The sequence below is a fragment of the Ctenopharyngodon idella genome, chromosome 7, assembly GCF_019924925.1.
Source record: "Ctenopharyngodon idella isolate HZGC_01 chromosome 7, HZGC01, whole genome shotgun sequence".
NCBI classification, from domain to species: Eukaryota; Metazoa; Chordata; class Actinopteri; order Cypriniformes; family Xenocyprididae; genus Ctenopharyngodon; species Ctenopharyngodon idella.
Window position 1 is genome coordinate 33,831,014 of NC_067226.1, and position 16,522 is coordinate 33,847,535.

Here is a 16,522-nt window from a genome sequence, read left to right on the forward strand (position 1 = left end):
TGCAGCGCGCACTTATAATAATCAGAGCATTTGGTGTGGACGCTGATATAATTATCATTATAGTTGTCTGTTCTTGGAGCGAACTAGGTGGTAGTATGGGGCAATTTATGTTGCGCAATAGCCTACACAATATCGCAGGGCAGTCTGATTTCAGTTGAATTTACTTTTTTAATGTTCTTGGCTTCTTCATGTCCTTTGGTGAACTGTATTAATATTTTACAAACTTAACGTTAATATGAAATGATAGTCCACCCTATTTTCTAAATGTGTGTTATTGATATTATTGTGAATGATTCTTATTGTGAATGATAACTTGATCTTTCAGACTCTCCAATCATTCTCCAGTCATTTCATCCACTTAAACCAGGCCTTAAACTTTCTTACAATCAACTCCAAACTCGCACTCCCCAGATAGCAAGCAACCATCAGAAACATTAAATCAATGTTAATGTGTCAATGTTAACTTAATTGACTCAACATCACTTTTGTGGAAGCTCTTTTTGTGAATTAACAGAGGTTTAGATGTTGATATTTTATTGAAAATATTGGTCACTATTATGGTGATCAGTATTTCATTTAGTTGGGCAGTTTGACTCTTGACTTTTTATGTGAGTCTTTGTAACAGTGTTTACCAAAACACATAATTTGTTGCAAAGAAATCCAGAAACAAAGATGATCAGGTGATATAGTTTGCAGCATCATAAAGTAGAATAAGTTATTAATCTCATCACTTACCAAAAGTGGTTATTTGTTATTAATCTACTATATTCACCCACAATACTTTTTTCAACAGATCAGACATTCAGAATTTTGATTTTTAAATACATTATAGGATTTTTTTTAGACACAATGGTGACATTCTTAATGCCACAATGCATGCTGGGAGCCATGAGTTTTAGATTATGATGGCTCCCAGCATGTATTGCGGCATGAAGCATGTCAGCATTGTTAAGATTGATATGCTGATTCTTGATGTGTGTGTGTGTGTGTGTGTGTGTGTCTAAAAAAAAAAAATAATCCCATAATAAATTTTAAAAATAAAAATTCAGAATGTATGATCTGTTGAATGAAAGTATTGTTGGTGAATATAATCTATTAATAACAAATAACCAGTTTTGGTCAGTGATGAGATTAATGACTTATTCTACTTTATGATGCTGAAAACTAAAACAAACTTCCCAACTAAAGGAAACACTGATCGCCATAATGGTGATTTTCATTAAAACATCAACATCTAAACCTCTGTTAATTTTCAAAAAGAACTTCTGCTGTGATCTTGAGAGATTTATTGTCTTTTATCTTCAGTTGGGTTCAGGCTGTGTGGCTTTAAGTCAGTTGTAGTTGTGTTTCATTTTCTGAGAGTAGCATGATGACCAACATCACATTGTAACATTGATTCAATGCCATTACCATTGATTTTTGAATGAAATTTCAACATTTTTCAACATTAATTGCGGGTGCAAATGTGATGTTGATTCAATGCAGTTAACATTGACACATTAACATTAATTTAACATTGATTTGTTTAAATGATTGCTTGCTAGCTGGGTCAGATCTGCCTCGATCCAATCAACAACTGATACACAGAAACAAGACCTACATTTTCTTCTTTTTGATAATCTGTTTCACTTGGTTGTACGTCTGATGCTACTTCCGTTAAATTTTGACCTGAAGAGGCTATGTAACCGGATCAGACAACCTAACGGATGGACAAAAAAAAGTGAATATTAAAGCACCCTTAGTTTCTCAACTCATGTGTGAAGACATGAATTCAAAAATGGTCCATTTAAACTCCACAGTCAAGTCTGGGATTACTTTGTGGGTATCACTGGAACCTTTTCAGTTCCGTTAAAAATTCAACAATCAATTCTGTTTTCCATTTTCCCAGATCTTTTTTCAACTACAGTTCCTAATCAACAAACCCCCCTGCTGCTGTTGTTTATCAGGATACAGCTGAATTACAGATCATCCGCTTTCCCCCTAAAATAAACCCCCTTCAGAATCAATAATCAGCATCCGTACAAACACAAGCGATTCACATGAGAAAACACTTGAGCGGCATCTCTCATGCCATAAATCATCTTTTTGTTGCACATTCCCATCTATCTGTCATCGTTATTTATAATTTAACCCTGCAACTGTGCAAAAAAAAAAAAAAAAAAAAAAACACAAACACTGCCAGGATGCCAAGACATCAGACAGCCATATCGCTCACTCCCTCACGCATGTTGAGGAGGGTCAGTGTGTCCTCAGACATATGGCTCCATTTCTGTCTGTCAGCAGATGGCAGAACTCCAACCACAGATGAAGATGACGATAAGAGTCATGATACCTTCTCCAAAATGCCCCATCCAGGGGAACAAAGATCTCTCGAGGGGCTACGGGCCAGTCTTAGAGAAAGCAAGCAGCCCTCATGCATACAACACTTCTGTTAACATACATCCTGGGGGAATACTAGTGTCTGCATTATTACAAGTTCATGCAGCAATCTCGCTGTCTTTCCTAGTAGAAACCCATACATTAGCGGCCTGGAACAGGTGTTTGTTCCTGCCAGGTACACATTTGTTTGTAGCCATCATTTTCCTGACAGCAGTCAAGTCTACAGTACATTGCATTCCTTTTTACCTGCTTTACTACCAATTGGTGGTTAGTTTTACGATCTGTTGCGAAATGACACTGCATAACTACAAGACTCATCAAATGTCTTCAGTGCCACAAATGCATTGCTGAATGGAAGCAAATGCAATTTTATTTTATTTATTTTCCAGAAAGCTGTTGGTATTCCTCAAGCCTCTTCAATTTACCTTGTTTGTCGGTAACATCTGACAGTCTGCACTGAAAACGAGGCTGTTTCTTTCCTCCTGACAGCCAATGAATTACTCTAGCTTCTGACAGGTGTCAGGCCTGACAAACCTGCTGTTCATTTCGTCGACCGGGAGATTATACAGAGTCCGAGAGATATGGCGCTGTCAGTGTACACCTGCAAATTCATAACCTTGAGGCTGCTCGGGATGGATTCGAGCGCTTTTTGGTCATAAGTGATGAACGCACACGTGCGGCTTCCTCACGCTGCACGTTTATGATCAAGGTGAATAATTTCACTGAGGTGATTTTCATCGATCTTGTAAACGCGCAGATGCGTGTACGCGGCACAGCAGGCTTTGTAATGCGCATATGGCCGAAATCAAATTGTTTATACACAGCAACCAAAGAACCCATTCATCTTCAGGACTAATCTAGATATGCCAGGTTATTTAAATCGATGATTTGCCTTGTTATGGAGGAATTCCTGTCGTGTTATAAATAGGCCTGGGTGATATAACAAAAAAAATACATAACCTTTTGATTATAATCAGTAACTTAGTATTTATGTACAGAATTTGTCATAAATTGGCATAAAATTATGTTCTTTTCAGATTTTTTGGAAACTATCATTTCGAACAGTCATTGCCAAAGACTCAACATGGAAGTCAAATTCTTTTAGAAGTGTTTAAGACATGACTTACATACTTTTATAAAGTATGCCAATACACCAATATATAAAATCAGCAATATGCTACACAGACACTGTTTTTGCGTGTTGCAAAAAAAAAAAAAAAAAAATCTATCCACTATTTTGTTTTGAATTAATGTACTGAAACAGTTTGAATTTAAATATACAGTGTTACAATTCGACTTGCCGTTAGGTGACTCCTTTTTGATCAACACATTGTTTCACTATTGCCACCATTTTATAAAGCAACAACTGTCAACCATTCCCAGCCTCTCCAGACTTATAGCTCAATCAGGACTCTTACACAGCACAATCTGACAGTGAAACGCATCTATAAACCCTTGACAGCACACAGGTACGGCTTTTAACCAGAACCTAGAATTAACCAATTAGCAAATCTTAATAGACCCTCCATTTACACCTCAAACCCAAATTAACCCATCTATCAAATTTCATGCGCATGAAAAGAAAATCAAATTCATTTAAAGCGTTTCAATTGACTCCAGCTCCGTGATAAATAGAGATGGGCCTCTTGTAGATATAAATCAGTACATTCACTTGCCATCTTCTCCCTGTTTTCAATATTCATGTCAATATTCCACTTCCAGTGTAGTTATTCATTTACATGGAAATGAGCTGGGGTAAGTGTCATGACATTATGTGGATGAACGCCGCAATCCCCCTGACTGCAGCGGGCCAAAGCCAGAGCTCAGACTGCACTGGAAATATCACACACATTCACATACGCTCCATACATACAAAACACGACAGGTGCCGGTCTGTGCAAGGTTTGTTTATGAATACAAGTTGACCAAATTTGCTTGCAATAAATAAAATAAGCAAATAGCTGAAAGTGATCCCATTATTTACTGATTATTTACCCTCATGTCATTCCAAACCGTTGTATGTTGTTATTTTCCCCATGTAACACAAAAAGACACATTTGGAAGAATCTTTCCAAAAGTCCATATGACTTGTGCACTATATTCCAAGTCATGCAATAGGTTTGTGTGAGGAATAGACTGAAATATAAGCGGTTATTCACTGATAATCTTCCCATTTGCGGAATCAAAATTTAGATTCAAAGTGAAATCTTGGCAAAATGACCAAGTTCTGATTTATTTTTCCCACGAAGCTATTATATGGCTTCAAGTGATTCATTTCTTTTATGGGACTTATAGGGATTGTTCATTTTGCATTCCACAGTGCTATATTTTGATTTTTGGTCTATGTAGGCATGCGCTAGGCAACGTCTTGCCAAAATCTGGCACCATGTGCGCCGCATTTTTAAGACGCCACGTTAAAAATAGTTAGACTCCTGCATTCTATTCCACTCCGCTGCGTCTAGATATTTTCTAATATAAGAACGCATCTTTAGAGGGGATGCCTAATGCTATTTAATGCTTTCTGGCTTATTTACACCATTAAAGAGTTGGATTCACATGCTAAACATGGTCAAAAAATTAGTTGGACGTGTGCCAAATACACTCCTTCAGGGTTCATATAAGTTTTTTTTCGGGTATGGCCCTGTATGACATCACAAAGGGTGGAATTCCTTGTATGGGCACTTCTCCTGGAAGAGCGCGCACACATCTACCAGAGCGAGAGCAAGAGCCGCCCATCAACGCGCTTCGTACGGGTTACAGAAGTCGTCGGCAGCACAGCACAGGACTTGTTCGCGAAAGATTTGTCATTTTGTTTTTAGACCACTCATCTGTTGGATTGGACCACATGGGTCAGCCTTCGCTCCCCACGTGCCTTGTCCGTACATGACCCTGTTGTTGGTTCACCACTGTTCCTTCCTTGGACCACTTTTGATAGATACTGACCACTGCAGACCGGGAACACCCCACAAGAGCTGCAGTTTTGGAGATGCTCTGATCCAGTCGTCTAGCCATCACAATTTGGCCCTTGTCAAACTCGCTCAAATCCTTACGCTTGCCCATTTTTCCTGCTTCTAACACATCAACTTTGAGGACAAAATGTTCACTTGCTGCCTAATATATCCCACCCACTAACAGGTGCCGTGATGAAGAGAGAATCAGTGTTATTCACTTCATCTGTCAGTGGTCATAATGTTATGCCTGATCGGTGTAATAGTATACTAAAATAACACTTCTTGGCAGTCATGCTCACTCTGAACTGTTGTTGTGTGAAAAAGGATTGCACGGACTGTAAGGACTGCAACATGTAAATAATGACAGAATGTTAATTTTAGTGAACTACTCCTTTCATAACTTCAGGTGGGTTTAACATGTAGTTATCAGGGAACTGAGCAAAAAATGACTTCATGTATTAGTCATGAACTAAAGCTTTTGATACGCCATTTATGACACTTTTCCAGCTGCAGATTGAAACATGTGAGTCATTGTTGATAAGCTGCTACAACACGTACTCTTTCATAAGTCTTTAGTGATATTTCAAGGATTTTATCTGTTGTGGTCAGGCGTGGATTGTGGTTACAAGCGGTTTTATATATAACCCAGACCTAGATTTCACCCAGAGGCAAGAGAGGATGAAAGAGAGAGAATAAGAGATATAGGCAACAGGGAATACAGACGGCTCTGTTTTAAAACCTAGTAAGCTGCCTTGCTGTCTACTAACTACATAGGCATCTGCCTTCTAAGGCAGCATACTAACTGAAATAGAACCTCAAAACTGGCCGAATTGGAACGCTCTACAACTAGATGCATGCAAATGCTGATGCAAAATGAAGGTACCGGCCAAATTCGAAACACTGTGTCCTAAACTCACGTGCATATCTGCACACACACTGCAACAGGACATCTGTCCGCCTCCACCTGTCTTCAACTAGGTCAGCCTGAAGCGAGCCATTGCATCTCATAGGTGTTTAATGAACAGCCTAAAATAACTGGCACTTGCACAAGACCCCTGCCCACAATGCACAAGTTACGACTAGCTGAAAGCTCTCAATAAAACATCCAACTGTGCAGAGCTGTAACTGGACTGCGTTCAAAAGTGCATGCCACCGTTTCAAGTTCAAGCATGGGTATACTGAAAATCTGGACACTGTAACGTCACGTGCACAACATTGTTTTCAAAGAAGGTCTCTGTGATGATATTCTGGTCTCCATCTACACTCTAAAAATGCTGGGTTGTTTTAACTTCGAGTAACATGTTAAATTAAACGTGAATTTTCCCCCCCCAGTTTTATACAGGCACAACCATAAGTTAGATCTCCTAATGCAGAAACAGTATGACTTAATCAGATAGGCTTAATACTTAGCTTAAAGCCTTAGTTTCCACTAACAAGTACTCTAATCAACCAAATAAACTCCCGTCCTCTCACACAGCACAGCCAAAGAGAGAAATATCTGCCCTTTACAATTTCACACACCATTTACTGGCCGATGAATGGGGTTTGAAAACAAACAACTGCCCACTTGCTGGCCATCATTTCACAGATGCATGAAAAGAAGTTGCTGCCAGTCAGCATTGTTCAGATTCCACACATGAACTTGTGGCTTTGGTACCATGCCCAATCGTCTGGTGGCCAGAAAGGCGGAGGAGATGCCACAACAAGGACCTTTTTCACACTATTTGCAGTATGGATCTCATCTTCTAATACTGGATACTGTGAAGCATCACAGGGAAGGGGGAATGTGGCTCTTTCTCGACTAACATCAGGTGCTTATTCACATCTGCACAACATACTGAGCACTATTTCACATTTATCACATGCACAATAGAGAGTAATAAAGCGTTGCATACCTTGATTTCCAAGATGATGATGAAATGCGTGGAAACCGTCGTCCTTCACGGGGTCCTACTTTCCAGGTGTCATGGGAAAGGTAAAGGTACATGCTTATGTTTAAAGTATATATGAGGTGCACACTATAATATGATCCCACATTTTACTGTAGTATTTAGCACTATACTATCAACCACACTATACAATATCGCATAGGCTACTATATGCCACACTAGGTGCTTCACTAAACAACCCTACATTTATATCCCATTATCTATTCCTTACTATACGATACTGTGCAATATTAAAGCACATTCTCATACCACATTATATGTCACAGTTATTATATGAGAATGTAAATTGCAGTCGAAAAGTTTTACCCACTTATCTCCGCTATGTAATGTAACAGAATCAACAAACCGATCAGGTGCTGATGGCGCGCGGACGCTCAGGTGGACTGATGCGCGTCACAGTCGCGAGCTGTTAATGCTCTTCTTTATGTCTGAACTTGCACCGGTGAAACATGTTTCCACAAACACTCGCAAACTCACAGAACTGGAATAGGTTTATCTAATCTGCGTCTGGCTGGTCTTGCATGCAAAAACGCGCCGGTTTGTTGACACTATACTAACCCACTGGATAAAAGGCACGAGCGCGTAATGGATGGCACGGAATGAGAACAGACGCACCTTGACGCACGAGCTGCTGGTGAGATAAAATCCGCAGAAATCAAATCTCACTCAAGCACACATGTCGGTTTGTACCCTTGAAAGTATATGTGACAGTGAAATCATTCATGAGTTTCAAAATCCACAAAGATAAAGGTCCAGAAGTGCAGACCAACCTGTAGCATGAGCAGACTGCCGATCAGCTCCACGGAAACAGTGCGCGGACTACAAGCAGCTGATGCGCGGCATGAGTTCACAAGACAGCACGAGCGACTGATATTTATACACACCTCCAGCCTCCTGCTTTACACTGTTTACAACGCCGGTGCGAAGCCGCGCCCACTGCGCGACGATTGGCCGGGTGAATTCGAAGGCACGCCTACTTAAATCTGATTGGCTCACTGGATCCCTGTGAGGTTCAAGAACTCAATGTACAGTATCCACCGTTCCAACTGAACACTTCACATGCATTAAACAACCTTCTGACTGTAAATGAGATGATTAATCAGAATCAAAATTATCTTTAATGCCGAGTATGTTTTCACACACAAGGAACTTGTCTTGATGACAGGAGCTTCCAGCACAGACTAAAGGAAAGGGGCGATAGAAGTCATTAGGGATGTATTAAAGGTCATGGCCAAAAATGAACACTGAACACAGCACTTATGTGTGTCCCATTCAGAATACGACGAAATAACAGGTGATTATTAGACTTCAATACTATTCCACCCACATTTCAGCAGGTGTTTATATTCAGAACAACAACACAAGTGATTCTATTCAATTTACTTATGTTAATTTAACAGATGCCTTTATCCAAAGTGACTTTTAAATGAAGAACACAATAGAAGTGATTCTATTCACTGATGGAAAAATGTTTTGTCTACATTTGTGGAAAGCAGCACTGCTATAGAATAATAATGATTATGAATTATTATGACCCGAGAGAGAGAGAGAGAGAGAGAGAGAGAGAACATTGACTCATACTGCATGAATATAACAGTTATCAGTTTTAATCCATAGAGGTCGCTATTATCATTGTTCCAAGAGACATAAAACTTAATAAAGTGACATTCTGTTGTGAATCATACTGACTTGAGAATTCAAACGGAATTTCCAAAAAAACAGGTGTTCATAAATGACTCATATAGATACATTTAGTTTCATATCTTTTTTTTTTTTTTACACTTTTGTAAAATGAAAACTGCTTTGAGAATCATGATAAATAAAACTGTAATCATTTACTGATTTATAAAAATGTAATGGGCATCATTCTTTTCAGAAGGGTTTTGATCCTTTTAAATAACAGATGGACTTCACTGTTGAAGGGAAGATGTTTTATATTTCTGATCAGCGGTAGTAAAGATCTGGTTACTATAAAGGGAATAACAAGAATATAAAATCAAGGAATAGCATGCATGTTATAATGTAAAACTGAAAGTACAAAACTGAGAGCAAGTATGATTATTTTACAACCAAAACTGCAAAAATTGTTCAGTGGTTTTGCTGTTGTAAACTGAGGAGGGCTGTGATATGGCCACATTTAATTTCACAGAGGCTTGATGGTATCATCTCCATGAATGATGCATTAATATTTGCAGACATCTAAAATGAATCTCTCTGGATTTAAACTTCACCCATACACCATAAGACTTCAAAATCCCAGTGTTATTGCCTGCAGGACACACACACACACACACACACACACTCACATGCATGTAGGATGAGAATATTTATTTGGTATTCTGCAAGACAATTGAGAACACTACAACAGCATTCCTATTTGAATTAGCAAAGACTCTCCGAGGACTTAAAAACAGACAGAAATGCAACCCCGGGGCTCATTAAATGGAGTGATGAAAATTGGAACGCACATTGTTTTTCCTGGAAAGAGATTATCCCAGCGTCATGCCATGGCTTGCTGAGATAGGTAAATGACTTGTCCTCCTTTGCATTCAAACATAAGGACATGTGAGTTCACAAACCTCCCAGCTACTGAAAATAGTTTATTGGCCCCTGAGGTTGAATGCAGGTCGGTCTGACTGCCTTCTAATGTGCTCTGCATGACATTTTCTTAGGGAAAGGCAGAAAAAAAAGTCATCATTGATTAAAGAAGCTATATCATCAAATGTTGCTTTATCTTTTGAGAAAAAAAAAAAAGAATTCAGATGAACATTTTGTCCTCAAAGTTGATGTGTTAGAAGCAGGAAAAATGGGCAAGCGTAAGGATTTGAGCGAGTTTGACAAGGGCCAAATTGCGATGGCTAGACGACTGGGTCAGAGCATCTCCAAAACTGCAGCTCTTGTGGGGTGTTCCCGGTCTGCAGTGGTCAGTATCTATCAAAAGTGGTCCAAGGAAGGAACAGTGGTGAACCGGCGACAGGGTCATGGGCGGCCGAGGCTCATTGATGCACGTGGGGAGCGAAGGCTGGCCCGTGTGGTCCGACCCAACAGACGAGCTACTGTAGCTCAAATTGCTCAAGAAGTTAATGCTGGTTCTGATAGAAAGGTGTCAGAATACACAGTGCATCACAGTTTGTTGCGTATGGAGCTGCATAGCTGCAGACCAGTCAGGGTGTCCATGCTGACCCCTGTCCACCGCCGAAAGAGACAACAGTGGGCACGTGAGCATCAGAACTGGACCACGGAGCAATGGAAGAAGGTGGCCTGGTCTGATGAATCCCGTTTTCTTTTATATCACGTGGATGGCCGGGTGCGTGTGCGTCGCTTACCTGGGGAACACATGGCACCAGGATGCACTATGGGAAGAAGGCAAGCCGGCAGAGGCAGTGTGATGATTTGGGCAATGTTCTGCTGGGAAACCTTGGGTCCTGCCATCCATGTGGATGTTACTTTGACACGTACCACCTACCTAAGCATTGTTGCAGACCATGTACACCCTTTCATGGAAACGGTATTCCCTGGTGGCTGTGGCCTCTTTCAGCAGGATAATGCGCCCTGATACAAAGCAAAAATGCTTCAGGAATGGTTTGAGGAGCACAACAACGAGTTTGAGGTGTTGACTTGGCCTCCAAATTCCCCAGATCTCAATCCAATGGAGCATCTGTGGGATATGCTGAACAAACAAGTCCGATGGAGGCTTCACATCGCAACTTACAGGACTTAAAGGATCTACTGCTAACATCTTGGTGCAGATACCACAGCACACCTTCAGGGGTCTAGAGGAGTCCATGCCTCGACGGGTCAGGGCTGTTTTGGCAGCAAAACAGGGACCAGCACAATATTAGGAAGGTGGTCATAATGTGCCTATATACATTTCAATGATCATAATGAGGAAGTAGGATATACTGCATGTTAAAAAAATAAATATATATACACAGACCCGTTGAGGCATGGACTCCACTAGACCCCTGAAGGTGTGCTTGTTGGTCCAGCACATCCCACAGATGCTCCAGTGGATTGAGATCTGGGGAATTTGGAGGCCATAGCAACACCTTGAACTCACAGCGATCCTGGTGCATCACTTCCCCAGTTAAACAGCACACACTTACACTGCCGTCTACGTGATGCAAAAGAAAACAAGACTCGTTGGACCAAGCAAACTTCTTCCACTGCTTCAAGGTCCAGTTCTGATGCTCACCTGCCCACAGTAGGCAATTACAAAGGGGGACAGGGGTTATCATAGACACTCTGATTGGCTTAGACCAGATGAGATAGCCTTCATTGCCCTCGTCAATGTGTATCAGTGTAAACTTTTATATAATATAAATTATGATTATATAAATTATCAATAATATGTATAAATTCCAACTCATCAAAATAATTACAAAAATTAAAAAATAACACCTTAGGGAGAAAAAAAGGTAACACTTTAGGGTTCAATTCTCACTATTAACTAGTTTCTTATTAGCATGCATATTACTAAGATATTGGCTGTTTATTAGTACTTATTAAGCACATATTAATGCCTTATTCTGCATGACCATATTCTACATCCCTTAATCCTACACAATACCTAAACTTAACAACTACCTTACTAACTATTAATAAGCAGTAATTAAGAGTTTATTAAGGCAAAAGTCGTGGATAATAGTTAATTGTGAGCATTGGACAAAAAAAAAAAAGGTATGAAAAATTCAAGATGGTGTGGCATATGAAACCAAATCGATCTCTGTCTGGATGATTGAGGGTTTCATTTGGAAAGTCTGCACTGGGTCCTGGTTAAATATGTTTCAATTCCCTAATAAAGAGTCTGGCAAATGCAGAGTAGGCAGTGTGAGTCTGGTTCCCATTCCCAATTAATCTGTCACTTATCCAAGCCTGGAAGAACGGCCTGCGTATGCTCTCCGGAAAGGTAAACTTCCTGTGCGGACTACTCAAGGCGGACTGAGATGCCTCTTGTCTGGGTATCTGGGGTGGATTTCTGCCCAGGGAAGTGTGGGAACTCCTGAAGTCCTCCTGGAAATGTGGGACAGCGGATCAGACCTTGGTCTACACCACCCATTACTAATAAGATGTTCTGCTTCATTTTTTGTTGCCCTATGTCATACTGTTCATTTGCATTTTTCAAATATGCCATTGGGACCAGGTTGGAGTGATGTTAGTGATGTCAACACATAAATGATATTTGGGAGCTGCTGTATACTACAGAGCCTCGCATATGACATGCAGGGAAAAAAATAGGCTAAATCGTGCACACAATTTACTATTTTGATCCCTCAATTTGCTAAATCGTGTGCACGATTTGCTATTCCGACCCCACGATTTGCTAAATTGTGTACACAATTTACTATTTCATTCCCTCATATTGCTAAATCATGTGTACGATTTACTATTTCGTTCCCTCAATTTGCTAAATCGTGCGGCCAATTGACTATTTTGATCTCTCGATTTGCTAAATCGTGTGCGCGATTTACTATTATTGTCCCTCAAGTTGCTAAATCGTGTGCACAATTTACTATTCCGTTCCCTCGATTTGCTGAATCGTGCAGACGACTCACTATTTCGTTCCCTCAATTTGCTAAATCGTGCAGATGAATTACTATTTCGATCCCTCAATTTGCTAAATCATGCGGACGATTTACTATTTCGTTCCCTCAATTTGCTAAATCGTGCAGACAACTTACTATTATCTTTCCCTCGAATTGCTAAATCGTGAGTGCGATTTACTATTTCGTTCCCTCGATTTGCTGAATCATGCGGACACTTTATTATTTCGCTCCCTCGATTTGCTGAATCGTGATCACGATTTACTATTTCGATCCCTCGATTTGCTAAATCGTGCGCGCGATTTACTATTTTCATCCCTCGAATTGCTAAATCGTGCGGACACTTTACTATTTCGTTCCCTCGATTTGCTGAATTGTGATCACGATTTACTATTTCAATCCCTTGATTTGCTAAATCGTGCACGCAATTTACTATTATCATCCCTCGAATCGCTAAATCGTGCGGACGACTCACTATTTCGTTCCCTCGATTTGCTGAATCATGCGGACACTTTACTATTTCGTTCCCTCGATTTGCTGAATCATGCGGACACTTTACTATTTCGTTCCCTCGATTTGCTGAATCATGCGGACACTTTACTATTTCGTTCCCTCGATTTGCTGAATTGTGCGCACGATTTACTACTTCGTTCTCTCGAATTGTGAAAAAGTGCATTTTTCATTCCAACGCACTACTTTTCCGTTCTAAAATCGCGGTGCTCAAGTTAAAATCACTTCAACTTTTAAAACACGCGTCTCGAGACCTTGCGATTTTCCCCCATTCCTCTGCCCGTGTTTCACGTTTTTCCAAAGTAAAAACGCGTTGTGTGTTAATGAGCTCTTGTAATGTTTTTACGTAATTTTTTCTTTTTTAATCTTGACTGCAGCTGCTGGTCAGTGTCTGCTTTTGTTCTATCATTTCATTGTAGCATTTTGTTGCATAAATGTTCTGTTGTATCATTTTAGCAGTTTGTTACATCAGTGTTCAGCTGTTTTATTGCATCATTTTGTGTTGTTTCATTGTTGCATGCCCTTTGTATCATTTTGTTGTAGCAGTTTTTGCATCAGTGTTCCATTGTTTGTCCCATGTTCAGTCTTCAGGAAGAACTTAAAAAGTAGTAAAAAATGAAACCCAAATGAACAATATTTACCTTCTCATTTTATGTTTCAGGTCTTACACCCTACATTTCCCCTCACTAAATCTCCTATTTCACATACATCATATTATACAGTTTCATGTTTACCTTAAAATACCTATACACACCTAAAGCCCACAGAAATCAGATCATCATGTATGTATCCACACCCCTGACCCAGAGAAAACTTCCACATTGGCCCTCCCCACCCTTTAGGATCAGCAGCTCTGCCAATTCCTCACCCTCGCAGGGCTGCTGGTCCCTGGCCACTGTAAACTGTTACTGGCTCCAACAGACGAGGCTTAATGGTCGCCTCCAGTTCCACCTGTTTGTCGCGTGTGCTTTCAGCGTGTGACACCTCCAGAACTCTACTTTACAGCCTTCCTCTGTCTGAAAATGGCTTTTATGGAGTGAGGGAGAGAGACAGAGCAAGGGAACAATGGAAACAAGGAAACTGCAGAGAGAAAACCAGCTGGGAGACTATCATTTATAGATAATACTATAAAAAACAAGGAAGAAAAGGTTCTGTCAGGCACTTCATATATAGAACATCTTTAGGGTTCCCATCATGGGACCATTTTATGGATTTACTTTTAATTTTAATTCAGTTTCAGGTTTGTTTTGATTTATTTTTATGAATTAATCAGCTCAAACTGTTTATCACTAGAAAGAAACTGAAAACCTGTTAAACATGAAAGTATTAGGCAATTATTTAAGACATTACTCCTTATGCAGAACCTTTTTGGCATAAAATGTTCTTAGTCAAGAACCCTATATATAACCTCATTGAACCATTTTTTTTTTTTTTTTACATGTCACCATTTTCTAAAAACGGAAAACTTTTTGTGTTTTGGCCATTCATTTACACAACAACGGTGTTTTGGGTGCCTGAAAACGCAAACTTTTAAAAAAGGGTTTCACCATTATGGTTAAACATGCAAAAAATTTTGTTGTGCATCATGCACACGAGTACTACATGTTCAGTCGCATTCAGTAGTCTTTCTTTACAAAGTGACATCGCCATCTACTGGCCTGGCAGCAGAATACAGTGTTTTTAGTAATTTTCGCAGATCCGTGCGATCGGGGATCGTTTTGTCGTCTGTACGTGAAAAACAAAGAAAAATGCTTCTGTTTTTAGTACCTTGTTGTTGTGTAAATGTATCCTAAAAGAGTGCATGTTCAGCGTACTGCATACTGTGCAGTATATACACTGTATACTGCCTACTACACAGTAGCTAAGTGAAGCAGAAAGCTAATGAAGGCAATGTCACGTGACAGCTCTTATTTTGCATTTTAAAACTAATTTAGTTTAAAAACATCAGGCCAGCAAATAATGAGTAAAGAAAGGCATTAAAAATTCATGGAAACTGAAAATAAAAAGGTTAAATGCACTGCATTGTGGGTTACAGTATTACATGCAGCAATATGTTATATACTGTACACAACACATTTCAGCAAATGTAGTACAAAATTACAGGTATTAAACATTCGGAAAATGTACCCACTGTGCAGAGTGTGCATACTACATACTACTGCAATATTAACAGTATTCTAATCCAAACAAGTTATCAGGAACACCAGCTCTTTAAGTCTGGACACGGCTGATTCACTTCACTGTTTAATTTAAGACGATGTTTGAAGGATCAAAGGAGGTAAAATGTTTTATTCCCATTATAACTGCATTGAGGACAAGTTCAGATAGATTAGTCTCACATACTCTAAAAAGGTAAAAAGCACAAATATGGTAAAAATCACACACACACAAAAAGACTTTAATCTGGCATAAAGGTCAAAATTAAAAATGACTAGTTGTAAGAAAATTCCATACATGAGTGTGAAATCAACTTGCTGGAATCCAAAGTAACACGTGTCCATAACGAAGACGTGTGGCCTGTCAAAACTAGATCAGTCCCATTATAATCAATAGCACTGTCTGCATCTGTTGTGTCGCGCCACTCTTTCAGCTGATGGACACCTGCTGTTAGACAGTTTCTATTTTTGAAGCACTGCAGAAAGACTTTATTTTCTCCAAGTCTGACACACAATTGGTTTACAGATGTCATACTTTTTTTCTATAAATTGTTTGATCATAAAATCATAGCTAGCTGGATTTATTTCTTATTATATCTGTATTAATTACCATTCAAGTTTGGGTTATTGGTATGATTTTTTTTTTTTTAAACAAGTAATATTGTGAAATATTATTGCTATTTAAAATAACCATTTTCTACTTGAATATATTTTATAGTGTAATTTATTCCTGTGATCAAAGCTGAATTTTCAGCATCATTACTCCAGTCTTCAGTGTCACATGATCCTTCAGAAATCATTCTGATATTATGATTTGCTGCTCAAGAAACATTTCTGATTATTATCAATGTTAAAAACAGTTGCTTAATATTTCTGTGGAATCCGTGATTTTCTTTTTCAGGATTCTTTAATGAACAAAGATCAAATTAATAGCATTTATTTAAAACAATTTAATGCATCCCTGCCGAATAAAAATATTAATTTCATTCTAAAAATTATATAATTTAAGCTCTTAAAGGGGTCCTTGATTATGA

The 16,522-nt window shown here is 39.2% G+C and overlaps 1 protein-coding gene across 3 annotated transcripts in view; it reads right to left on the reverse strand.

Moving 5' to 3' along the window:
* Positions 1 to 8,198, reverse strand: part of cemip (cell migration inducing hyaluronidase 1) — a 146,109-nt gene extending 137,911 nt beyond the window's left edge. Inside the window, exons 1-2 of one of the 3 annotated variants that reach the window (XM_051901732.1) lie at positions 8,050 to 8,121; positions 7,226 to 7,280 (exon numbers count right to left, since the gene is read on the reverse strand). The gene's annotated coding sequence lies outside the window, so the exon portion shown is untranslated. Of the gene's footprint in view, positions 1 to 7,225; positions 7,281 to 8,049 lie in introns of those variants that run through there. The other 2 variants (XM_051901731.1, XM_051901733.1) reach the window with 2 other exon arrangements.
* Positions 8,199 to 16,522: the final 8,324 nt, after the last annotated feature.